The sequence below is a fragment of the Corvus cornix genome, chromosome 12, assembly GCF_000738735.6.
Source record: "Corvus cornix cornix isolate S_Up_H32 chromosome 12, ASM73873v5, whole genome shotgun sequence".
Taxonomy (NCBI): Eukaryota; Metazoa; Chordata; class Aves; order Passeriformes; family Corvidae; genus Corvus; species Corvus cornix.
Genome location: NC_046342.1, coordinates 15,237,356 through 15,263,720, shown reverse-complemented (window position 1 = coordinate 15,263,720; position 26,365 = coordinate 15,237,356).

Here is a 26,365-nt window from a genome sequence, read left to right as displayed (position 1 = left end):
TTACCATTGGTGCAAATGATATAGGTGCTTGTAATGTGGGCTTGTCTCTGAAAAGAGGCACTAACAGACCTCGTTATGTTTAATTTCACTCCTTAGCAAAGGATAATAAATACAAATTGTAACATCACAATAAAATATTTAATTATTCACGAGTTTGGTAAGAAACATAATTAGCTTACTGGTATGTGTCTTCATTTGGGTGATAATGGATCCAATTTAGGAGCTTAACCATTTCTGGGTAAAGGCTGAAAATGCAAGGTTTGCCAGGACATTTTTGCTTAAACATAGAGAGAATGAGCCCATTTCCACAATCTCCATTACCTCCTGCAGAGAGAGCTGTGTGGACATCCCAGCTCAAAGGCCTGGAAAAGTGCCCCAGGAACCTGGAGCTCTCCTGCCTGTGAGCAGGCTTGGGTTGATTCCTTCAGTCTTGTACAGATAAGGAAAACCGAGGGCTGATGTTGTTTCCACAGATGATACTGGGGTAATCCCAAAGAATAATATGTCAGTATTTTAAGCTTAATAGTGGTGTATTTTTAATTTGCTGCAGGAAGACTCTGCTTTGGGTTTTGCAGCCAGTTTGAAGTCCAGGCCTTTTCTTTCAGCTCCATGAAAGATGAGGCACAGCTGTCACAAGTGGTTTAGGCTGTGCCCCATTTGCAAAGGGGAATGGACTGCATGAAGAGCATGCTTGTCCTTCTTGCCTCCATCCCTGGGCTGGACCATAATGAAAATACCCCAGGAGCTGCTGTGGATGTGCCTGTGGCTTGCAGATGTGCTGCTGCTGCTGCAGTTGGGGGTGCAGGAGTTAACCTGGTGTAGGAGGCACCAGAGCTGGCAATTCAGCTGCTGCTGTTTGCTTTTATGGGATTCTAATTTTATTTATTTTATGTTCTCCTTATTGCACATATTTAGGTGACAGATGTGTGTGTTCCTTAATCTCTTTCTCATTACCCTATGAAATTGTAGCTGCATTTTGACAGCTTGCAGACAAAGATAAAAGAGGAGAGGAGAACTTCAAACATATGGAAATTTGCAGATACCCTGGACTGACTCCTGGTGAGGAGATCACTGAGCACAGTTAGAGGAATTAAGACTGGTGGCCTTTGAGTTCCTGGTGTCTGCCTGCAGATGTGAAGGTAAGCATTGCTCCAGCAGCCATGATCCCAGCTTTTGATTATATATCCTACAGGAGCGAAGGGAGCTTAGGAGTGGATTAATGCTCTGAACAGCAGATTAGTTCAAAATTGTGTTTCCAATGCACTTGCCATGCACCCCCACACTGTAACCTTTGCTTAAGAAAAGAAAAAAACACCAGGAAACCCAGGATGTCTGAGCACCTGCATGATGCAGCCAGTACAATTCAAATTTCCTTTGCAAGATAATTAACAATGGATTGCTTGGTTTGGCAGAATATACTGACTTACCACAAAGGGCTTGGGAGCTTTACACCAAAATGAATAAGCAAGGCACTCTATTTTTGTTTAATCTGAATTATTTTGCAATATTTGCCATACTCATTTTCCTTACCCTATCATGATGCCCCCTTCACCATTTCCAACCTAAACAGATTTTCAAAGAATCCCCTAAACCATAAATTATATCATGTCTCTGAAAAAGACATTCAAATTAGTGCAAGAGAGTGTGAATATGAACTTGAAAGCAATGTAATAAATGTGGTGTGTTATTTCTTTCTCCACTAATTCTTCTGAGCAAGATTTACTGCCTTGGTGAGGTTTTTTTAAATAAATTAAATATAACATGAACTAGATACTTGTTCACATGGAGCTAGAGCTGGACAGGCTCATTAATCACCAGTTTAAATCCCAGAGTATCCAGTCATCCTAATTAATGATTCAGTGCTGAACTTTACTCTGGCAGTGGCAGCAGCACCAGGCTATTACCCACCTCAGCTGATAGGGGCTGAGTGAGCCAGAGGAAATGAAACAGCCCTTTGGACTGGAGAGGCTGAGCTGCTGCTGCCTGGGCAGCTCTGCACCCACGTGCCAGGCAGTGCTGGCCATTGGTGATGCCAAAAGCAGCTGTCCCTGTCACCAAATAGCCACATTTGCAGCAGCTGGTTGGGGTTTGGGGCTGAGTACCACACCCTGCTCCTCTGGGGTGAGCTGCATCCACTCCTCCTCCCCAAACGGCAGCGGGCTCCTGATATGTAGTAGGGAGGGTCCTGCAGTGTAAGCTGGGTATATCTGCCTCCAGCAGGTGCTCCAGGGACTATTTAGGTAAAATGCAGAATATTTATGGGGAATGAGGCTTTCTAGCTCCCTGGATTCCTGGTAAGCTGCTGGCTAAGGTGCTCCTCTTGGCAGAGATGCAGGATGTCAGGAAAGAAGCCATGACTATTCATGGTGCCTGAGGTCTCCCCTGAATCCTGCCTGGAGTCCTGGTGCTCCATGCACGGGAGCAGAGCAGCTTTTGTGCAGCCAGTGCATAATTAAAGGCTGTGGAATTGAAGCTCGCTCTTGCAATAGTAAAATCATAAATCATAATTCCATTATTCAAATGAATTTACCTGCTCTTTAGGGTTGCATTCATTCTGTATTTCATTTTTCAGTGTTTCTAAGGCAAATAATTCACACTGTTCCAGTGCCTGTTTTTTTTTTCTGTAATGTTTTAGCATGTACATTTTCTGCATTCCTCACAAATTCCAGGGAAAGGACATTGTCTTTTGGGTTTTTTGTAGGAGTTCATTATATATTGGTAAGAAATTCCACTAGGAAAGTGTTTCATCATGCCTTGGAGAACAAGGGACACACTCAGGCCCTAGATTAGCAAAGCAACAAATTACCAACTCCTTTGCTTTTCTGCAGCCCTGCTGCCTGGAAGTTAATTAATTAGGTGGTCTTGAAGGGTTGAACTTTGCTGACTTTGGGGATAATGGAGGTTTTGTTCCTCTTTTGTTTTGTTACAGGCAAATTCTTACAGGGAAAAGTGATCCTGAACTCAGTCTCAGCACATGGAAAATCTGCATAAAATGAGTTTTGCAGTTGCATAATTATTTTAGACTTTAAGTTTTTGTCAACTGTTCTTGTAATTAATTTAACCACAAGTGCTCTTAGGGCTCTACTTGCCTAATTCTTAACATAGAATCAGGGGTTTTCAGCAGCAAATAATTTTTATTCTTGTTGATTTTTAGCCTGGCTTCTGGGAGCTGGGAAATTTTAGAATATGTAATTTGAATTATTTCATGAAACATTTAACAAGAGCCTATTTCATTCTTCACTAAGGCAAGTTGATATAAGAAGGATGATGTTATGGTTAATGTAAATCATAATTATTACCAGGTGCATCACTGAACTGGGAAATTGTGCTAAAAATGTAACTTTTGCTCCATTTCATATCGAAAAATTACTTTGCAGCCTGACAGCCATTAATCTGTGTTACAGGAATGTTATTCTTTATTTTGGTAAATTACAGAGCTGAGGCATAACAAGGCATAAATTATCAGGCCACAGGAGTCCACTTTGCTGAGCCGAGCTGGTCTCAAGCAACCCCTGGTGGTGAGAAGAACCAAACCACCCCCACCCCATGTCCCCACCCCAGTACTGCCCACCCTGGGAGCACCTCAGCTCCACACAGGGCTACACCTTCAGCAGCTCTGCTCCCTGAAACTTTTCCTTCGGACACACCTAAAATGCTTTGTCAGAGCAGCGTTCCATCTTTGTAGCTCCCACGAGGCTGTACCCTGAGAGATTTGTGGGCTGGGTCCTCTTCTTCTGTTTGCATTGCTAAATACTCTCTAAAAATAGCTTTTCTCATAAAAGAGGGCTCCAGGAATAATTCTCTTTTAATCCAGCATCTTTACTCTAAAGCAGGGATGGGGTATCTGTGTTTGGTACCCAGCTCTGAAGGGGGGATGCAAAATTGTGTTGCTTTATTTGTTCCCTGGGGGTGAATTTGCTATTGCATGGTAGAAGCTTGAAGTACATCCTAACTTGTAGTAAAGATGCTTTTCCAGAAGTGCTTCTCTCTCTGTTGGGTTTGGTGGATGGGGAAGCACCATGAGAAGTAGGGCTCTAATAGTACTGTGTGTAGTAAGGTCTGTTCTACTAACAGGGAGAGCGCTTGTAGAAAGGAATTTTTATTAGAAAATACCTAAACTTCCTCAGAGCAACGTGCTGCTCACCTCAGTTTATGCCATAACATCAGAAATATAGAGTCCTAGTAGTTTGTGCTTTATAAGCAGAAGAAACAACTAAGCATGAGTTTCCAAGCACTGAATTATTCAACAGGAGAGTGTAGGTTTTTGAGATGAGTCTCCACAAGGCTTTTCATCTGCTTCCACTGAAGTAGTTTCAGTTGACCCTGCTCCGTTTACTGTGCATCCAGCTTCCAGGCTACTGATTCCATGAATGGCATGAAATTCAGAATACCCTTCACTTTTTGATAGATGTGTCTTTCTGCATATAAATGATACCTCTTCTCTTCCTCTCACTTTTGGCAGCAATTCAAAATCAGTGTAACCATTGTTACTCTTCACAGCAGTGTTTTAAAAAACAGCACAGGACTGTCCATCAGCACATCATCACCTGCCACACAACACTTAAGCCTAAGGAGGTGAATCTCAGTGCCCTCTCTGAAATGCCTGTATCTCCCATTTTGTTGAAGCTCAGCTCCTTATACTCAAATCACTGCCCAAAAGCCCTGAGATCCCCTCCAAAGCTTTTTATTGATTGCACAAGCAATATTTCTCAGAAGAATTTTTATTAAATCCACCCTCACATTTGTTCTGCACACTTCATCTTTGACAACTTCCCAAGACAGGATGAGCAGTTTTGATAACATAACTGAGGGATAGACCAGAGCAAAGTCTACCTAAGTCTAGCAACCACTTGTAATTTTGGTTGTCATCCTCAGGCTGCCAGGGAAAGGAGCTGGACTGGACACATCAGCATCTCTGGTCTCCTCACTTGCAAAAAGCAATATTGAAAGTGTTAGAAGTGCACAGCAAAGCTCAAGTGCAGCCTGTGAAAATGATGATAACAGCAAATGGGAAACCATTTAATACAAGATGTGTTGGTCAGGTTGACAGCACTGTGAGAGTCTTGCCAAGCCTGAAATGTGTGCCCTGACAGCGCAGAGTCAGCAGGAAAGTCCTGAGGCAGCTGAGTCGCGATGATTCTGTTCAAAGAAATGGCTCAACAGATGCAATTCCTGTTGCATTCAGGGCTTGCTACAAGCATGTGACAGCAATGTGGAGCTGCCCTTTACCTTAGCAAGGCAAGAAGTGAAATTAAATACATTTCCCTAAAGTTGGTGCTCAGCCCAAATGATGCTCACAGGCTCATTAGGAACTAACCTGATTAAATTTGGTTTGCACAGGAATGCAATTCTGGGCAGCTACCTTCAAATGATTGCTAAAAAATTATTGGCATTTTCATGTCTTAGCATCTGGCATATTGCTCTATAGAAGGCTTATTTCTCCTGGAAAATGTTGAAGTGAAAGTGGTTTTAGTAGGACCATTGCCTGCACCACAAACATTTCTCTATGTGCCATTTTCTGGGTTCTTAAAAGAAATTTAGTGTCTCAGCCAGAAAGAACAGATGTGAGAAAATTGCAAAATGGATGCCAAGCATCATGAATTAACTCTGCTGGTCAGATGTTCAACACCCCTGGATGATTGTGTGCTAATCTAAGAGTAGAGTAAATCAATCATTATCCAGGCTTGGGATATCTAGGTAGACCATAGGAAGCCTCTTGATTAATATGCACATCCTCACCTAGATGATGGTTAGCTCTGCAATTCATGATTAAACTGAAGGCAGAAAGAATTGCTTTTTAATAACCTTGATAATAACCCTTCTGATAGCTCCATTTAGGCATCATTATTGAATAATAGCCCGTGCATGTCATCGAGTCACTCTGACATTAGAACAGAAAATACACAAATATCCTAGTCATGCCACTGATAGAAAACAAGAGACAAATCCTCTTCTGGGGCAAATTAACACAGTTCCCCTGGTATTAACAGAATGGAGTAGAATCTCTAAACAGACACCAAAGCAAAATTATGCTTAAAATTTTGATGCAGTGTGTAAAGATTTTATAGATTCTCAAAAAAGCCTTAATTGCCTCTGCTGTCATTCTGGAACTGCAGCATCAAAACTCGTGCTCAGTGGGTTTGTGATAGACTCAAAGGTCCAGATGGATGAGCACCAGAGCTGGGGGAAGCTGAGCCACTGCAGACCACCAAGCTGTGAGGAGATAATCAGGGACATTACAGGGCGGTGAATCAAAGTTGCAGGTCCCCATGATTTACAGAGCCATTTATCACAGCTGCTCTTGTGGCAAAGGAAAGCAAGTCTGAGGAGACCTGGTGTACACACAGAGAGAAAAACAAAAGCTGGGATATTCCTGCACCACTTGGAACACCTTACAGAGGGAGGAGGTGGGCTCATTACTGGAATATGCTGCCGTCAGCTCAGAAGTGCCAGCATCAGTAACACCACAGTGAATTACATCAACTGCTCATTATCTGCTCCATGACATCCTGCAACTGAGCTTGCTCCCACCCTGGAATATCTCTGCTGATTTCACTGGGAACAAGGCTGTGTCCAGCACGAAGCGCTGATACTCTGCACAGTTAGCTTAACTTCAGCCATGTATGGCATGTGAAACACTCGTTTCATGGAGGCTTTTGTTTGTTTTTTCTTCCATTAAACCAATTACTAGCTAATCATTTTGTATAAAATAACACAATATGACATTAAAAGATCTGATCCATGCAAGCCCTTTGTGTCTAACAGCCTTGGTTTAATTTCATTTGTAGGATTAACAAACAAACAAACCAACCTAACAGCAAAACTGGGATTAATGAAAATAAAAATGAAGGCAAACAATTGTCACCCATGTTCAAGTAGTGTTAAATTATGTAAATTTTATTTAAATTTTCAGCTCTGATGGCATGAACCTGAGAGGAATCTTCATGCCAGATAGACAGCAAAGAGAACTAAAATGATACAATCATATTATTGGCTGTTTCCATCAAGTTAACACTCCATGGTCCCTGTCAAACTCCTTTCTCTTTTCTTTTTGTGGTAATAATGCATTTGTTATGGTACCAGCCCTCTGTGTGTGCACCCATTCCCCTGAATGGCTCTAGCACGAAGCATTTATTGGCTGGCCAGAGAGGTGAGACCTGGGTGAACAGTAAAAATCAGTGACAGGAGAACAAAGAAGTGAATGTGACTCTAGAGGTACAGGGATGTGACAGCATCCCCACTGCCTTGTAATTTGTGAACCTAAAGATTGCTGCCAAGGAGCTTGTAAATCACATTTCACTGCTTTGAAATTAGTATCAGCCAATCATATCAGCTTTCCAAGGAGATCAGCATTGTCCTTCAGTTCCAAATGAGTGAGACGAGGGAGGAGGACAAGAGTCACTGTGTTGAGGTGGCTCAGCATCCGGAGACCAAGCCCTTCTTTTGGATGTCTTGTGCACCAAAGGACTGCTCTGCCCTGCTGCAAAGATTGAGCAAGAGATGGCAAACAAAGCCAAGGAGGTGGTGATGGAAAGGAGCAATGTCCAAATCACTTTACCTCATCTAGATGTATTAATCAGGGCAAGAGATACTTTTCCTGATTTAGGAAATGAAGGACATATTTCCTCTAAGTTCTGTCCTGAGTGGCTCCTTGCAGGCTATAAGACTAAGATGGTAAAGAAACGCTGCAGAAGAACCAGATTTTTGAAGGAGGATTTGAAAGAGCATTTTCAGGGTAAACATTTCTTACTGCCCTTGTTCAGAGCACTCTGGGAACAGATGTACAGCAGCCATTGTCCCTGAACTGCCAAGTCCTTCACGACTTGCTGTGGTCTGGTGCTTTGCAAATGCCAAAGCAAAACTCCCTAAAGAAGCAAATCCCACTCTAAGTAAATCAAAGATGGAAACTGAAAGGTGCCTATAAATCACAGCACATTGTCACTACTCCATTCATATGTGAAAACCATGTGAGGCCCTCTATATTAACAAGCTGAGGTGAACAGCTCTGTGGACAATTCTGTATTAGCTGCCAAGAAAATATGATTTATCCAAAACTCTGCAACACAGAAAATTGATGCTCTCTCCCAGGTGGTTTTTTCCTCATCCCTACTACTTATGGCAGAAAGGAATATTTAGAACTGTCTGACAAGCCAATTAACTGTCAATTAGCTGGTTGATGTGCCCAGCACTAATCACTGTGCAGCAGGACAGACTGTCACAGGCCTGGAACCAGGAGCTCAGTTTTAGCATCTACCTTCCTGCCCTGCTTCCTTCTAAGTGGGTGTCAGGATTCATCCAGGAGTAGAAACAAATTTTAGTGAAGAAGGCCCCCTTGGTTTTGCACTTGTACTGCCCCCTCAGCCTTGTGTTTGGGTGGATTTAGAAGGAGTTTTGCTTCTCTAAGTTTTACTTTGCCAAACTTCAGAACCCATGGTAGTGGGACTGAGGAGGATTTCAGCATGAACCCATCACTGCTTGCTGGGTTGGGGGATTTTGTCCTATTACCTCTAGTAACACTTAGTTACAGTTACATTTATTCCCAACACTGCTGAGGCAAAATAACACAGTTTGCTGTAAAAAAGCCAAGAATTTGGGTTTTTTTAAATAGAGTACCTTGAGTTCTTTATTTATCTTCTCCTGTGAATACACAGTCAGAGCTTCTTCTTAGGCACTGGCTATACATTACAGATTTCTTATTCCGTATATCAGTGGCTGTTTATTCAGCTACCTGTAGAAGGAAAAGGGATACACACGTGCTAATATTAGCATCACAGGACCTAAATATACTCCTTTCTTGCTCCCTCTCTCTCAGTGGAAGCTGACTTCTAATTTCCAAGCTTCATGCCTTCAGAAAGCCAGATGATACCCATTTGTCTGCATGCTGGCATTGCTTAGTAGCTAAAATATTTTTTCTCCTTCTCTAGGACTTGTTCCCCTTATACAATGGGCTATAAAATTTTCCAGTGGTTTAAATCAGTATTTGCTGCATTAATTTTTTCCACATTTCCTAAAGTTTCTCTTTAAAGGTGAAGACAAAAATGAATCCTTCTCAACAGTGAGTGGGTCTCTTCACTTATGAATTAGTGTGATGGTTTTCAGGTGCTGATACAGGACAGTTAATCCTTACAGAAAAGGGAGAGGGAGATTCCCTCTGCCTGTCCCTGGGTCTGCCTCAGTTTTCCCTCCCTTTCTGCAGTGTCTGATGGGGCTGTTTTGCAGAGCAGCTGTGTAGTGCCTACAGTAACTGTAAAATGCAGCCAAGTCAACAACTTGAAGCTGTGTCTGTGAATCATTTTCAAGGCAATATTGGATTTTAAACTCATCTCCAGATGTTAATCCTTAATGGGAGCAAAGATGGAGCTTGGCTTCCACAACTCCATTTGTAAAATAGAGGCCACGTGTTCCCTTTATCCCCTCATTGCTTTTATTACGTAAAATGCAAAATTGCAATTCCCCAATTTTTCTCCTATACAGCCTTCCCATTTGAAAGAGTTATCATCCAAAAACCCATCAAGTACTGTTTTTGTTTCTTACATGAAGTCTTACTGCAAAGGGTTACAACTTTCAGAGGATTGGGTTGAGGTTCATTATGAGTTTAGATTTTTGATCCATTTTGACTTCTAGAGGCCAGATGCTTACCTAGCAGGGACTAGGCCACCTTTCAGTACACCCTGAGGCTGTTGTGGTATGTGCTGGCCATCCATACATTCTGCCCTGCTGTTTTGGGCAGCAGAAGACAACTTGTAGTCCTACTTGGAGTCATTACATTATGTGTGATTTTGCACATAGCTACAGAAAGACAAAACCCCTTTTTATTTCCATGTTTCCATTTTAGAGGATTTTCAGGTTTCAGTCTGTGCAATGAGAAATGAGCACCAATGAATATGCAGGTGTCTACTTTAGCCCTACAAAGAGGAGAAACTAAAGTTCAGCCCCTCATGTTTTTGTGTGTACCTGGGAAAAAAATTGCTTTTCTGCCACAAGTGGCAGCTGTTGAATTGTAGGGAAAGAGGATTCATAAAAGGTGGTAAGCAAGAAATTTGAAGAGGGTGGAGAAAACTATTCAGCACTCAAGGGGAAATGATTCAGAATCGATCCAGTCTGAAGCTTTTTGGGGCTACAGGGCAGAGCAGTTGGATGAAGATGGTGAAGTTATTCCGTTTTCCCTCTGTGGGGCTGGCAATTCCAGTGACAGGGTAACAGCAGTGATAGGAGCATTGCCATCGTGAGAGCGGTGGCTCGTGGCAGCACGGCGCGCTCCTCGCCATGTGCCAGACGGGACACCTGCTCTGGCTGGACAGGAGGCAGAAACCTCTCACTCCCACTCTTTCTGCACTGGTTTCCTTTAGGTAAGATCTGAATTTCCCCCAGTTTCTCCAGGGCCTGAGGAAACTGCAGGGAAGAGAGAACAAGGCACATCTGGAGCAGTGCAGCAGCTGGGAAATGCCCAATGCTGCAGGGGATGGTGGTACCGTGTGAATGGCTGTGACCTTTGCAGTATTCCAGATTTTGATTGATTGGCCATTTCTCCTCTTTCCCATGCTGTAAACAGGGAAGCTGTGAAATACGTGGTCAAAATAAACACAGTTACGTAGGCTAAGAAAAATTTATATTGAATTTATGAGAGACAAAATTTTGCTAACTCATTCCACCCATAAAAATTATAAAGAGGAAAGAAAGTGACATAAAATCAATCCATTTCCATGACAAAGCTCATTATGAGTAGAGAAAATATAGTCCCATACTAATTTGTTCTCATTACTGTGCTAAGATTTATCATGTCAGGTGCAATGTGCAGGGGAGGAAAGGAAAACCTTCCTTGCCCTTACCTTAAAAAAAATCCAACAGACAAAATAAGCCAAACTATCCTCATCATATCCAGTGAGCATATATTTTGTCAAGCCTCACAAGGGGCGTGATTAACTCAAAGGTTTGACTTTGAGGAGCCCTTCCAGGCTGGGTGCTCCAGGGCAGGGCAGGTACCCTGCCCTGGCTGTCACTACCAAACCAGCTCTTCCCTTAGTGTCAGTGGCACTCTGGAAGGAAGATGCTGCAAGGGCTTGACAAGATGAAGGAAACCCCAATTAACACCTCTTAGCTGGTGGGAACAGGATTTGGAGTGGGAAAGAGCTGATGGAAAAAGAAACAGACCTGAGTTGCTCAGAGCTGGGAAAGGGAATTGCCATGTTCAGGCCAGCCCCAAGGTCAGTTATTTGTCTGACTGCTGCATTTTACCTGTGATTCTCATTCTCACCTCAGCTTAAGCAGAGCAACAAGTCCTAGGACAGAAGCCCAAAGCTGCCTTTGCAGATGGACTCGTTGCTGCATTTGCAATGCAAGCCCACAGCCCCAGCTCTGAGGGGCCATTGCAGTCTCATCCTCTCATGCATTGCTCCTCATGTACTGCTGAACAGATGCAGTTCATTTTGGAGCTGACATCTGGTGCTGTCAGAGTATATAACTGGTGCTGATTTGCAATGCCAGCTGAATAGTCTGACCTTTTTGGTGCATTCATAAGAGATGATAGTCTGTGTGTGCTCTATGGACACGCCAGGCAGTGTGTGGTGCATGTGTTTGTTTGCAGGGATGACAAGGAAGAAGTAAACACACAAAACAAAACCTGCCAAATCTGGCCAGAGTAAAATCTCACTGGTTAGCTGAAGAAGGGAAGAGATAACAGATAAATGGAGAGTGTAATGCCCTGATAAACACAGGCATTTCCTCAAATCAGGATTACAAATGTTGCTCCTCAATTCAATCAGTCTCCTCCTCATCCATGCAAATAACATTCCCAGCCATCTCCTCTTACCTGTGGAAGATAGCACAGAAATACTGTGATGCTTTAATAGGATGTTGCCTTCATCCTTCCAAAATCTGGGGGAGCACTGTGAGGTATCACTGAGGCTGGAACAAAAACTCAGGGATAACCATACTTCACAGCATGAAATGAATCCTGAGCTATCATTGAAACCTAACCTAGCATGACTTGAGTGAGAATTTTATATAGCAATGTAGCACCCTGCAGAAAGAACAGCTCCAGTCAGGAAGTCAGGGCTCTAAGGACAGGCTAGGCTTGCTTTCCTATACATTGTTTTGGGATTTATATTGTTGTATGGCTGTAGTTTCTTAAGGTTTTTGTTTTGCCTCTTTTGTCTCAGTTTTGTGGTGTGGTCAGATTGGGAGCTGGGGAATGGAGAGAGAGGCTCTTTAGGGAGATGCTTTGCTTTACTTGGCTGTTAGCATCCAACTCTCACCCACCTCAAAGCCTATTGGCATAGGGAAATGTAGGATCTAACAGTGGAGACCCTGAGCTCTCAGATGAGAAGGGCACCTGGTGTGCTTGTGAAGTGTGAAATGAAGAGGCAGAGGGAGGGGGGAGAGGCCAGGACCTCTCCTCTTCAAATCATCAGTGTCACACCCTGCTGGGAATGAGTTGTGCATCCTCAGCTCTGCTTTGAACTTGCCCTGTGTTTTGAATTGCATCAAGTGGTGGAAAGCTGAGTGATCACAGGGCTGGGGTGGAACAGCAGAACAGCTTCAACAGTGTCAGTGCAGATAAAGGTGAGATACAAATGTTTAATTGCCGAGAGGCTTGAGTGCTAAGTGACGTGGTTAAGGGAGAACTGAACACAGCTGTCCAAAGCCACAAGTTAGAGCATCCTTCCTCCATACAGAATCGGGGTCTCATACCTGTCTAAAGACCAACACATGCCCAGTGAAGGACAAAACCTTATGCTTGGGTCCTTCAGTTGCTTGGGTCCTTGAGCCTAAAAGAGACACAGTGTGTTTCTTGCAATGGCCTTGAGATCTGTGTCTAAAAGTCAGAAGTAAAAAGCTCTCTCCTTACAAAACTTGCTCAGAAAAGTCGAATTTTAAATGAGGCATTCCTTCAGCCGTGGGACTAATAAAAGCTGATTTCTTCCAGTTGTACTCTGCAGTTTGATTTTCTGGTGCCAGGAAGGAGCAGGCTCCAGGTGAACATTTTTCTGGGGTTTGGGTGCTGATAAAATCTTTCCCTATGTGGCTTCTTCCATGTCTGAGTAAGAATTAGGTCTGGCTGCAGCCTTTCCACCAGTGGGAATAGCAATGCCTGTTTTCATGACAGCCAGGGGATCTCAGCTGCTGTTAAAACTGCTGTTCCCTTTCAAACTTGGTGCAGACAGCCCCATGGATTCAAAAATTACCCATGAGGAACAGACATGGAGGCATAGAGGTACGTGGAGTACGATTGTGTGAATCTCACTTGCTTGGGAAAATAGGCTAAAAGATAATAAAATGCAGAAGCCTTGTTATTATCCCAGCTGAACAGTCCTCCCTGGCATGTTCTATTAAGTCACTTCTCTTTCACTTAGGTTTTGCATTACTGGCTCTCCTTTCCACAAATGACCTTTTTCACAGCAGCCTCTGTAAAACTATTGCCATTCTTCATTTAGAAATTTGCTAAAGTGTGTTTGCAGAAGCCCTAGACTCTTCTTCTGATGAATCATCTCTTTTTGGGGAAAGGAGCATAAAATTATGTTACTGACCTTTCTTTACATTTAACAGGATCTTTTTGCACGTTGAGTATCATACAACTGACTCTAGGTAGGAACAGCTCTTCCTGTTCTGTGTCAGTGTTTATTCAGACATTTCTCAAGTACATCTCTAATGGTATTTTTAGCACAACATGTTTCGTGGGAAGACCTCACTTTCTCATTCCACATAAAACATAACTGAGAAACTGAAAGAATATTATTAAAACATTTAAGAGGACCGGGATAAGTTAATAGAGTGAAGCACTTGGTGTCCTATATTTTGATGAGAGACAACAAAATCTATCCTTTATTCAGCCATATTGTAGTTGTTTTGCATCTTTTGGGGTGTACTCAGGTGTACTCTCTCAGGCACAGCACTAGCCTCCCCACAGAGCAGGGAGGGAGCAGGGCTCTGATGGCCAGCAGTGATGAATTAATTGAGTATCTTGCTGCTCTACACCACCATAGCCATAGGAGAGAACAGGAAGAAAACAAGATTTAGCTTGACCTCCCTGGTTTTATAAAAGGTTGGTTCAATGTACATGAAACACTTGCTATGTGTAGTGTTATTTCCTGCCCCAGCAGTGTTACTTATTTCTTAGGTCATGAGGACTTTTTGGTGTAGGATTTTAATTGCTGCATGAAAAAGCTACTAAGCCTTTACCACTAAACTGGTTTCTGCAGGTGCTCTGTTGCCTACCCTTGCAATGTAGTACCTAAGCCTATATAATAACATTTCCCAATGCACTGATACTCACCAGTGCTTTGTGATCCCATGGTGTGTTCTAAGGACAGATGAATGAAATCATGCAACTCCAAGGAGTTCATCCAGCAGCTCCTGTTCAACCCCAGCACATCCTTTTTTGTGCCTGTCAAGGGTCTACAAGAGCAAAGCTATAGCTGGTGATTTCCATCTTTCTGAGATGGCACATTATAGACTTAGGAGCTCATGTCCAATTTCAACTTGCTTCCTTCTTTAAAAACCTGGCTTCTGGAAGTCTCCCCAGTTACATCTTGTGCTGGGATCATGCCAGACATCTCGTGGATTCCCTGCTCCCCACAGCTGTGCACAGGGTTTGGAAACATTGCTGCCTGCCCCCATAAATCACTGCTGTCCATCCTCCCTAAGTGTGTCCAAAATGGGTTTTCGTTCTCTCAGCATCTGGCTCATGTCTCACAGCACTGAGCAGATATCTGAGCCAGGGGACCCTGAGGCACCACATTCAGCTATTCCACCTACTGCTCTGCTGTTCAATGTGTCCAGGTGAGAAATGCCTTGTGCTGCAGTGCTTTCCTGTGCCACAATTCCCACCCATCGCCAGGGCTGACTTGCAAAGCTGCCACTGTGGGTGCTGCAGCTGATTGAGGACCTCACCTCAGCCCAGGAGCATGGAATTGGCACCAAGAAGCCCCGCTCTGTTCAGCAGCACATAGGTGAGCAGAAGGACTGGCTTAGCCCGGGCTGCCAAAAGCCACAGCTGACTCAAAACAAATCTCTTTTGTTCTCCCTCCTTGTTTCATGCAGTAAATAAAAATGAATCCCCCAAGGAGCAGAGCATTTAGGCTTAGAGTGTTCCTGTTTGCTCAGAGCATATCAGTCTGTTGTTCTTCCTGGCTAATCAGATAGAGCGGAAACTGAAACAATCTAAATTTGTTGTTCCATTTTATTCTATAATAATCACTGCTTCTCGTTTGTTTCTAAATAGCTGCATAAATACACATTAAATGTAGTGACATCTCTTTTGGGACTCAGTCCAGTGCTTCCTGTTTTTTTTCTCACTTTGAAAGAGATTGGGTTCTCAGATATTGTCACATTTCTTGTAAAATCCTCTGTACTGTGTATAAAGGATATTATAATGCTGGGCTCATTCATGTCCTCTGCAGGCATAAGGGGGTTGGTGACACTAAATGAATGTGGAAGAATAGCATGTGCCCACATACCATGTGTGAAAGCAGAAAAGAACTCTCACTCTGGGCAGACATTAATGTTATTTGGGACTGACACTTCTTGCAGTGTTTCCCCCTCACCCAGCCTTCTCTCCTTCCACTCTGACTCTCAAGCTCCCACCCCAGTTTGCAGGGATCACTTTGGGTTAGTGGTTTGTGGTTCCTGCAGAACTGCTGGCTCCTCTTTCAGTCAGGTTTCCATCACCCAGTACATGTGCTGTCACTTTTGGCTTTTCAAAGAGCTTTCTTGAACATCACAAACCTAATGGCACTTCAGGCTTTCAAGACTGAGGTAGATACAGGTCTCAGAATCTGAATTTTTGACTGGCCAATAGCTCTCCTTCCAGTACAAAAAGAGATATTTGATGCTGTATACACTGACTGCCACCTCTAGAAAATTGAGCACTGCAATCTCTGGAGAATTCATAAACTAATTTTGGCCATCTTCCAGTGCTTTCTGAATTTGTTTCACAGAGATGGGAAGGAGGAGGAGGAATATTCTCAGCCCCGGAAGAGAGTGGCTTTCAAATTCTTGCATTCAGACAGTTGCACAGCATTATTCCCAGAGCAGCAGTGACCTCAGGCAGGCACATCCCCTGGGGGCTGACACATCTGGCCAGCTCAGAGCAGGAGGAGACTGAGCCCACATATGTCCTCAGTGTACCACTCAGTCACGTTGGGTTTTTAGCTTTCATTTTCAGTTTGTTCATTTTAGTGGAGAATCATGAGAGCAGTCTCACCAGTTTAAGCCAACCCATGGGTAGGTTTTTGCAGCGTGGCATGATAAGAACTGATCTACGTTTTTACAGAAAAGGCTGTAATTAGTTAAAAATGTTTATTGCAGATTAACTGTTTCACTCTAATAGTGAGGCATGTGTCCAAAACACATGCACATCATGTGAGATGCGCCTATGAACATAAACAGCTATTTGGGAAAGAGCTGGGACAAATCCTGAGGGTGAACACAGCTCTGCCTAAGACAAACATGTAACTGAGGTGCTGTAACACAGATGAAGCTGAAGCCCAGGCCCTGGCATTTCACATCCTTTGGTATGCCATGTGCTTCTCACATCTACACCACAATTTGTCACGGCTGGTTACGTCCGCACATCATGTTCAATCCATTTCCCAGGCGCACAATGAAAGATGATCAGAGAAGTTCTGAAATACCTGACACGGGGAAACTGGGAGATTAATTGCAGCATTAAGGCTGAGTGTGGCACAGAGTGGAAGCTGGAAGAGCTCTGCTCCAGGGGAAGCATCTGCAGAGTTGCTCCTTGTGGAGGACCACTGTGCACCACTTTGACATTTTGAGCAGTGCAGTATCACTGCCCCCAGCATCCCCAGTGCAAAAATGAACTGGTGTGGGCATGGCGTGGGGTGGAGGATGGATGCCCACCAGCCCTGCCCTGAGCCCGTAGAGAAGTCCTGGGTTTGTCCTGCTGCCCACTGCCTCCAATCTCAGAGACCACATAGCAGGCTGGGATGGGAGAGCCCTTGTACAAAAGCAAAATATGCTTTTCCTTTGTCTATTTTTATCTCCCCCCTCCCAGATCCGTGTGCATCTTAGAATGGAAAATGTCAGGCAGAGCATTAAGACAGTCATATCTCAGCAGATGGGAGTCGGGGGGGAAACAAAACTTTAAAAGTTTATAGCAGAGGATAGTACAAAAAAGCAGCTAAACCAAAGCAAACAGCCTCGGGGACAGAGGGAGTTCGGCATCTCTGCTGCAGAGAGAGGCACACGCTCTCTCTGCGGGAAAATGTACCTCTCGTGCTGTCGGCTAATTAACCACAGCCAAGCCGAAAGCGGTGGGGGAAAGCACGGGGGAATGTGCACAGGCACAGGGAAGAGCGTGCCGGTTCCGGAGGAGCTCAGCGGGATGCGAGAGCCGCGGGCCGGGCAGCGCGGGGCAAGGCTGATCCCTAGCGGTGCTCCGCCGCTCAGCCCGGCATCGCCGCCCGCAGCGGGCTCTAAACGCGCCCGGATCATGCTTTCTCACTTTTAACTAACACAACACAACGTGTTTCCTCCCGCTGAAGCCGTTTCTGTAGCAGCACCACCTGTGCCTCTTGGAGCAGAGCTCCTCCTGAGTACTGGTCTTCTTGACAAGGTCTGTTTGGATAAAAAAGGAAAACATTCATTTTCGATCTTTCTAGATTTTTTTCAGATCGTGGTTCAAAGAGGTTGTTTCTTTTTATTCTCTGTTGAATATTTGTTTTTTATTTATTTCCTTGTGATGTCCAATCTAGTTCCTCCTATGACAGATGGAAGGAAAAAAAGTGGGAAAAGGAGAGGTAAATACCAGATTTGACGTACTTTTTATTTGTTTTAAATAGTTTTCTTCCAAGTTCCAACAAAAATAAGTGATGGCCCTTCATGCATAATATTTGCAGGGCTATTAACAAGAAGAAAAGGTAAAATATATTATTTCATTGGAATAAAAAGGGTGGTTCCTCTCCAACAGGAAAACACAGCTCCTCACTAAGCAAAGTGCACACTTGTGCCATCAGCCAGGCAGCAAAGGGGTTCTTGCTCAAATGGGCACCAGTGAGTGCCTGGTTTGTGCTTTCTTGTTTCTAAACCAGTCTCTGAAAAAGCAGCTGGGAAATACAGGGGCCTTCTAGCCACCACTTATAGGAATTGGGAGGAAAGAAGGAATTCAAAGCACATTTCAAAATAGATAAAAATCGTACCATTACGTACTTTGAAGGGCTATGTAAGATTTGTCAGGGACATGTTCCTCTGGGCTGTGCTGTACAACCTAAACCCACTAATTTGTTCTCAAGTTGTAAGATTAATAGTGAGGACACTCTTGCTTTGTCAGTCCCTGTATATGTTTGTGTTCTACATAATTCTGACAAGTCATGGAAACAGAAATACACATTCAGAGCACACATATGGTCCTGTGTGCTCACACCCCTTTAATATGAGGGCTTTCTTTTATTAGCTGCAAAAAACGCACAGCCCTGCTGTATCTTCTGCATATTCCATTAGCAATTGCTAATTAATAACATTTGCTGATGAACAGCACATAAGTCTAGACAGAAAAGCCAAACTTCCAGAAATTATTTCAGCCATCACTGTCCTTTGAAACCGGCCATTCTTTTCCCAGAAAAATATAACCCTTCCTTAATTAAAGAAGATACGATTAAGAATACTTTGATCTAGCACAGCCTGTAACATACTTTTCATCCCAAGTGGCTTCCATGCTGCCTCTACAGCAGCTACACCCCATGATCTATTTTCCAGCTGGGCATCTCACAGCAACAGCTAATAATATTGTCACCAAATCCAGCACTTCAGAGAAAGACAGAAACACCTAATCAGCACTTAGCTGTAATGGAGTGGGAAGAAGCCAAACTGAGGGACATGGGAATTTATAGATAAAGGACAGGTTTGGTTTTGTTTGTAAGCGTCCAACACTGGTCTCAGTCTCGTCCCACCAACCACACCATTAAAATACCCTTTCTTACCTGAGTCAAATCCCTCTGATGTTCCTCACATTTGAAAATCTCAGTGATTAGCACATCTTTGGGCATCTCTCACTCAGTAGTGCAGCTTGACCGGGGTTAGCAACTTGCCCCTTGCTCTCTGACCTCTGTGCTGCCATAGCCAATGTCCACATTTTTCCTGGACATAGAGTTCTACTCCTCAGACTGTGCTTTCTGCCCAGGGTTTCTTTTTTTTTTTTTTCCTTTTTCTGCCTCTTGCTAATAACTTTCCCTTTTGACAAAAGCAGGGCTCTCCCCTGTAGTGCTGCCTCACTAGCAACAAGTGCTTCCGTGAGACCCTGCTCCTCAAAGCAGGGGTGGCCAGAGCCACCCTTCCCCAAGCCAGGACAGGTCTCAGCCTTTTCATGTAATGCCTGTATCCTGAAATTTCTGTAATGTCTATGACAAAAGGATTTACTACAGGGCTTTTCAGGTTTTAATTTCACTTTGGTGTGAGAGGGAGGAGAGTGTGCAGGTCTTGCACAATGTAGTAGTTCATGCCGTGAGTTGGTCAGGGCTGGGCTGGGCTGGGCAGGAGCCTCTGGAGGCTTGAGGGCATGGCATTAAGTCATATTCATGCCAGCCTAAAATGGGAACACAAATGCATGTAGAGGAAGCTTTCCAATTTTGTCTCCTTTCCTGGACCTCCTTGGTTTGGGTTTTTTTGTGGGGTACATACTTCCTCAGACTTCTGCCATGGGGGCACTGTGGAAAGCATGTGTTCAGGGCTCACACCCCAGCATTTCAAAGCAAGCCTGAACACTTTCTGCTGGCTTCAGACCTGTTATTCACATTTTGCCACTGGCTGTCCCTCTCACAGCCCCAGCAGCCAGTCCTGACAGCATTTGCTGCCCTGTGATGAGGAACTGTGTGACAGCCAATGGGTAATAAAAGTCCTGCAGCAAGCTGCTGTCATCTGTATGGATCCTTAGGCTGATTCATGCCTCTCTCTCTGGCAGCATGGGCCTGACACATCCTGCTCTTCCTGGCATTAAGGAGATGTCAGTGAACAGCTTTGCAGCTGGAGGAAGCCACATGTAGAAAATGCCTCTTGCTGAGTCTTGCTCAGGAATCCTCCTCATTCAGCTGCGTTCACAGCTGAGGCATAGGAGAAGGAAAGAATTGCCCTACTTCCACGCTCTTTGGGGCTCTTCCACAGGATGAGTGATTGTTTCCCATGCAAGGTTTGCTTTTCCCCCTGCAGTGCAGGCAGGCAGGACAGGCTGTGCTTCACTTCAAAGGGGGCACCAAAGTGGTTCTTTCCCCTCTGTCCCCCATCCAGGTAAGGCTACTGTACTCCCTCATTTGGAGGCCACAGTGATGGATGGCGCACTTAAAAGCCTTCCTACTTATTTATATACATATTTATTTAGCTGCTGCACAGCATTGAAGCATTACTTGTTACAGGCTCCTGCTTTCTACATTTTCCAGCTCATATTGAAATCATAATGTCATGACCTGCACTTTAAAGTAGGGTATCTGGGAAGTGCAGATCACAGCCTATAGACAAGTGTATGACAGTCCCAAGTGTTGCTCTGCAGATGTAGGGGGCACAGAGGCACTGGGACTGCAGGAGCCACCAGCCTAGCAGTGTGGGGCTCATGGATGTGCAGAAAAGCCACAGCTGAAGTGATAATGGGTCATAAAATAAGGACCCAGTGATGTCTCAGCAACAACAGAACGTTGTTAAAGCTACTAGAAAGCTCTAGAAACAACCTGCATAGGTAGGACTGTCTGTCACACATACATACATATATATATATATGCACCTATGATATCTGTTGCAGGCCGTGTCCCTGGTGCTGTGTCCAGCTGTCCAGCAGCTTTGTCCCCTCCTGCACTGCCTCTTTGAACCCAGACTCACATCTCTGCTCACATTATGCAAAGCAGGAGTAAAGGCTGCTGCTCTCAGCAGTGCTCACAAACTGAGTGTGTTGAGGGCAAAGCCCTGCTCTGCTCATGTGCTCACTGTCATTTCTCACAGGTAATGGCTGCTGCTAAATCAGCCCCAAATCGGTTCTCCAAACAGTGCTCAACTGCTTACATGCTTAGAAGTAAACCACGTTTAGCTTCCTTTAATGCTTTTCCATCTCTATTTTTGTGCATTAAGATCAATTTCATGAACTTTCCTGGGTAAGATGATTGCCAACGGCAGGAAGAATGTAGTAAATTAATTATAGATGTGTGTTAAATTACTTTCATTACCACTCTGAGTTCTGGGAGGGAGTTGTGTGAGCAGGATGACTGATGAAACAGTGTTTTTACATATTCCCCTGGTAATGGATATTTTTACTTGCCTGCCAGTGTTGTTTCTCAGCTCAGAGAAGCTGGAATTACACATTTCAGAAAATGGAGGCTCAGTCTAAAATTGAGCTCCAAAGACTGCCAGAAAACTGTGGCTAAGACAGACTGGCTGGAACACAAGCTGTCTATTCAGGGCCTTGGTGATGCACAAAGGTGAACTGAGGGAGGATTCATCCTCTTTACATCAGACACACCCAAATCCAAGGGAGTCACTTGCATTTGGGGTGTTGTTCCTACACACTGACAAAGGCGTAACAGCCAAAACAAAAGTCGACACGAGTGGAAAGTTATTTTCCATATTCACCTTATAACAACCTTGGTGCAGGATATTTTCTAGGGATTAATGGCCAGGCCAGTTTAATGGCTCTCTGCTGAACTTCAGGCTATCAACTTTTCACAGCCTATCATTAATCCCTGGAAAATATCTAGGTTCATAGCAGATATGAGTGAAAAATAATACACATGTGAAGGTAAGTCTAGTGTTATATATATTGGGATTGGTGAAGGTAGGTTTTTAATCATGTACTGGCCCTAATTGCTAACTCCAGATGCACTTCAGAATGCAAGTAAATGAGGTACAGCTTAGTTACACTGTAATTACAAAGCAGCTTCACTGCACTTCTATTTATATGGTGTATAATTACTATCTTCTCTGGCTGAAAGCTGAAATTGTAATATCATTGTCCCTGATGTTTCATACTGAAATGTGCTACAGAATACTGTATTTTGAAGGATATCTGTAACAGGTAAGTCAGAGGACAAATAACTACTCAGTAAGTTAATTCGATTTATTTCTAGCCACTGCACTCACAGTATTTTTTGATTTAAAAAAAAAGTCTAAAGAAATAAGAAATATGAATCAACATACATCATGTCCCAGGTCATGAGCTATGAACAAACTTTATTACACAGTTTGTCCTGCCTGGAAGAGTGGAAAGGGGAGCCCAGACATGGAAAGCAACCTGTGTCCTTTCCTCAGTCCCTGGCTGTGATCTGGGGGTGGGGGTGGTGCTGAAAAGAGCTCCCCTCTCACTTCCCATTGCAACTGGCACCTGGCTGGGATCAAAGATGCACCACCAAAGATGCTTTGAGGATCCCTCCTAACACCAGATTTGAGTGACTCAATCTTTTAACACATCAATCCTGACATCACAGAGGAATGCAGCCCCTGCATCCCAGCCTTCAGCAGGAGGATTTTCCCTTCGATCTGTCAGAGCAATGCTGGATGCGGGTGCATGCACGTGCACACAGGGTAGGGCTATCTCAGAAGTCTGAAGCACATCACAGAGATTTCCCTCCCCACGCTGCCTGTGCAGGAACAGGGCTGTGGAGGTTTCCATTAGATTTGTAGAAGTGCCAAAAAAACCTCCACAGTCTGCTGGGAGAATAATTAGAGTTGGCAAGTTTGCTCAACAAGCACTCCTTATACATAGTATTAATGGGTGATAGGTAGAGTCTGTGGTTTTTTCACTTAATAATGCATGGAACTTCCTAGATATTCTAAGGATCTCTCTGTGGAGTTGTGCTTTGTGATCAGACACATAACTAATGGTCGCGACTGATTACATACTGATTAAAACTACTTAAGAATCTCATCTGTCCAGGAAGGGAATGCCAGGCTTTGCAGCAGGGGGCAAGTGCTTGTCCCTATTTCATTTCAATTGTAACCATTCATCTGATTTGCACATCAAACAGGATCCAGGATTCATAAGGAATCTGATGTGCCAGGATTAGACCTTGAAGCTGATATCTTTGGTGGATGAATATATTCCCCTTCTTGGAAGCCAATGGATTTGACCAGGCAAGTGTAGAAGCACATTCTTGTTTGGTGCCTATCCCAAACAGCAGTGTTCCCACAGGAGGTGGGAATTTCTTCTTGTGACACATTTTGGTGGGATACCTTTGCACCCAGCAGACAGAAGTCTGAAAAACTCTGGAGAGCCTATGGAAAGCCTATGTTTCTCTGCGTCTCTCTTTCCATGCATTTAGTCTGGTGTGAAAAATGAAAAATTATGGGCTGGGGAGCTGGAGCATGGGCTGGACCACTCAGAGATGATGAGGGTGTAATGGTGGGCAGTACCAACTGAGGTGTGTAGACCATTAGACTGTCAGATACTCTGTCTGAAGTAGATCCAGACTTTGACTCCTAAGGCCAAAGTGCAGGACTCTGTCCTGTGTGTGCATTGAGGGACATCCCTGTCCTTTCCAGCGTAAGATACATTGGCAATAGATCTATTTCCTTCTTAACCCTCCTAAAATCTTCTGGGCATGTATGCCTTGATAGGTGAGACTAACACAGACCTGTGTTCACCAAAAGGCTTTGAACTCTATGCTGGCCTGTTGGGATTGCCTCCAGCCTTTCCCCCAGTGTGGGCTGGGAAACACAAACTCCGCCACCTGCAAGCCTCTAGTGTGACATTAATAAGCCTTTGCAGAGGAGCAGTGCTGGACATGCAGTCTCTGAATGATCTCCAGAGGTCCTTTCCAATTTCAACCATCCTGTGATTGTGTGTGTGATTCTGTGATAGCTGACACAGACAGCCTTGGGCACCAAGTATCTGTCACTGACTTACCTGTGAAATCAGAGAAATCAAAATGTGAATGCATCTTTTGAACACTGGGAGGGACTGTTATATCTGGAGGCTACAAACCTGGGTGTCCATGCCAGACTCTCCATGAATTGCATGGTCCCTGCATGGTGCTGCTCCTCTGAAGCTGTCCCTGTCTAACTTGTGCTGTAACAAGCTTCTTAGGCTGTCCAGCAAATTGCATCTTGAAGAGCTGACTAAAATATGATCTACAACTCTTAAATGACTTTGTAGTGCTTCAGAAATGTTGGAATAGGGGGAAAACATACTGTTAAAAAGTATGAAAACTGAACGTTATAACAGCCAAGTGCTGTGTAAAGTTAGTACAGCCGAATAAGGGAGTTTAAAAAGACTGAGGAGAGGGAGGTCATTAGAGGAAGCATTTGCAGTCCAAAATCATCAGTAATACTAAAGTTGAAGACATGTAGAGTCCATTTCAGAAAGTAATAACATATAAACAAACAAATACTAAAAAAAATACAGATAGTTTTTAACTACTGTCCAAATTTATGCCTTTTTAGAGGGAGGGTACATATAATTTTCCCCTTATATAGACATCCTCTCTAACAGTTTGATTGATGGGCTAAGGGCTTGGATATCTCAAGCCATGTGGGACTGTGTTTGTTTGAGCCTTTAGACACCTGCACTGTCAAACATGGGGAGCTTCAGCCTCTGCAGAAGGTGCAGCACAAATGTTGTCACAGGGTCACACCTTGACCAGTGCAGGGCTCTGCAGGACTAAGGGTTGTAGAGTGTATCAAAGGGAATTTTGTGATGCTGCTACTGGTGATAGCAGGTTCTTGAGAAGATCCCATTTACCCAGGGATGTTCATTTTTCTGGTGTCAGGATGTAAATGAACCTCTTTCCAAGTCCAAGCTAAAGCACAGCAATACTTTAGTGAGTGTCAGAGCAGACAGCAAATCAAATCTGTGTTTCTGAGCTGCGCTGCCATTGTGGCAAGCTTTGCTGACAGTTATGAATGTCACTCATCAAAACACCCTCACACAGTTCTGATAAGTCTAAATAACACTATTTTATAGACAATGTCACTGTCACTGCAGAGGGCATGACAGTCATCTTTTAAATTTCTTCCAGATGTAATCTGAATGCACCTGTATTGTCTACGAGGCGTTTTCTGAACGCAGCCAAATAAATTTGGTGTCAGCTGCCATGGGAACTGTCCTTCTGAATAATCTCCTGTGTCACCTAAAATGATTGCATATTTCAAACATATAGGTTGGCACTTCATTTGTTTGTTTGCTTGCTTACTAATTTTTAACACAGTTACTACCAAGTTGCCTCTACTCATCCGTGGTTCCGGACTTCTCAAGTCTCCTTGTGTGTTTTGCACTTTCTAGACATGCTTCATTCTTTCTATTTAAATGATGCTTTTTGTGTGGGGCAAAGCAGCACCTGGCCCAAGGTGTGATGGCAGAAAATGTCCCATTCTAGTAGCATGACACTCCATCGTGGCAGAGTCACTGCTCTAACATGCTTTTAAAAAGGGAGGGAGGAAGGTGTACAAATTTTGCCACACCAAAGTAGTGAAATATTTGAATTCTACCTCCATGCCTTTGAATTTGGAAAGCTAGATATGGGAAGGGTAATAGCTTGTAATAAGGTCACAAGCTAATGAAGTATGAAAAAAAAGTCTTGTAACTGCACTCCAAAGAAAGTGTTTGCAATCATCCCAGCACATCTGATATCCCAAATATCCCCCACGCGCCTAGTACGCATATTTATGGCACAACACTCACACCTCTTGACTTGTTTACACAGGTGCTTTCCAAACCTAAGCAAATATGAATATTGTGTTCAATTTGCCACAGAAATCACTAAATTAGATGCACAGGCAGCTTCTACTCCGTCACAAGAGCTTTTTGTAATGGTTATTTCATATTGCACTAGTCCTTTTTAATAACTAAAAATGTTCTTAGAAAAGTTTGAGAGCTTTCCAAGAAAGGATTACAGCTTGAGTCTGCAAGGTGTTGCATTCATGGGATTTGAGTCAATGAAGCATTTCTAGGGCTACTCACAGGCTTATAAGTACGGAGTTATTTGGCATTGCTTTGCTGCAGTGATTAGTGGGATGTCATGATCAGGGTGTAGGGTGGCAGGAGGAACAGGTAACAGGGAAGAGTCAGGCCACCCACCACTGAAAACCGGCCATAACCACCAAAATTGTCTTAAAATAGTCGGCTTCCTACCTGACAGAAATAATGCCATAATTTCAAAGGCAGTATAAGTTTCTTTGACAGGAGGGTGATTAGGTTAAATGAAGTAGCTGCTTCATGTTAGAAGAATTCTGAAGCTTTAAAGATCTACTTACCCAATGAAACATTTTTTGCCCTCGGGGGCAGTTTAACGAAGGCATCTTTCCAGGAGGATTTTCACAGACAGCTGAACAGAATGACTTTTTATTAAAATTTTTATCTGTATTAACAAAGCTTTATGACTTAAAAAGCTTGCTTGGGGTTTCTGAGAGGCAAGGAGCCTGAGTATCAGCTCCTGCTGTA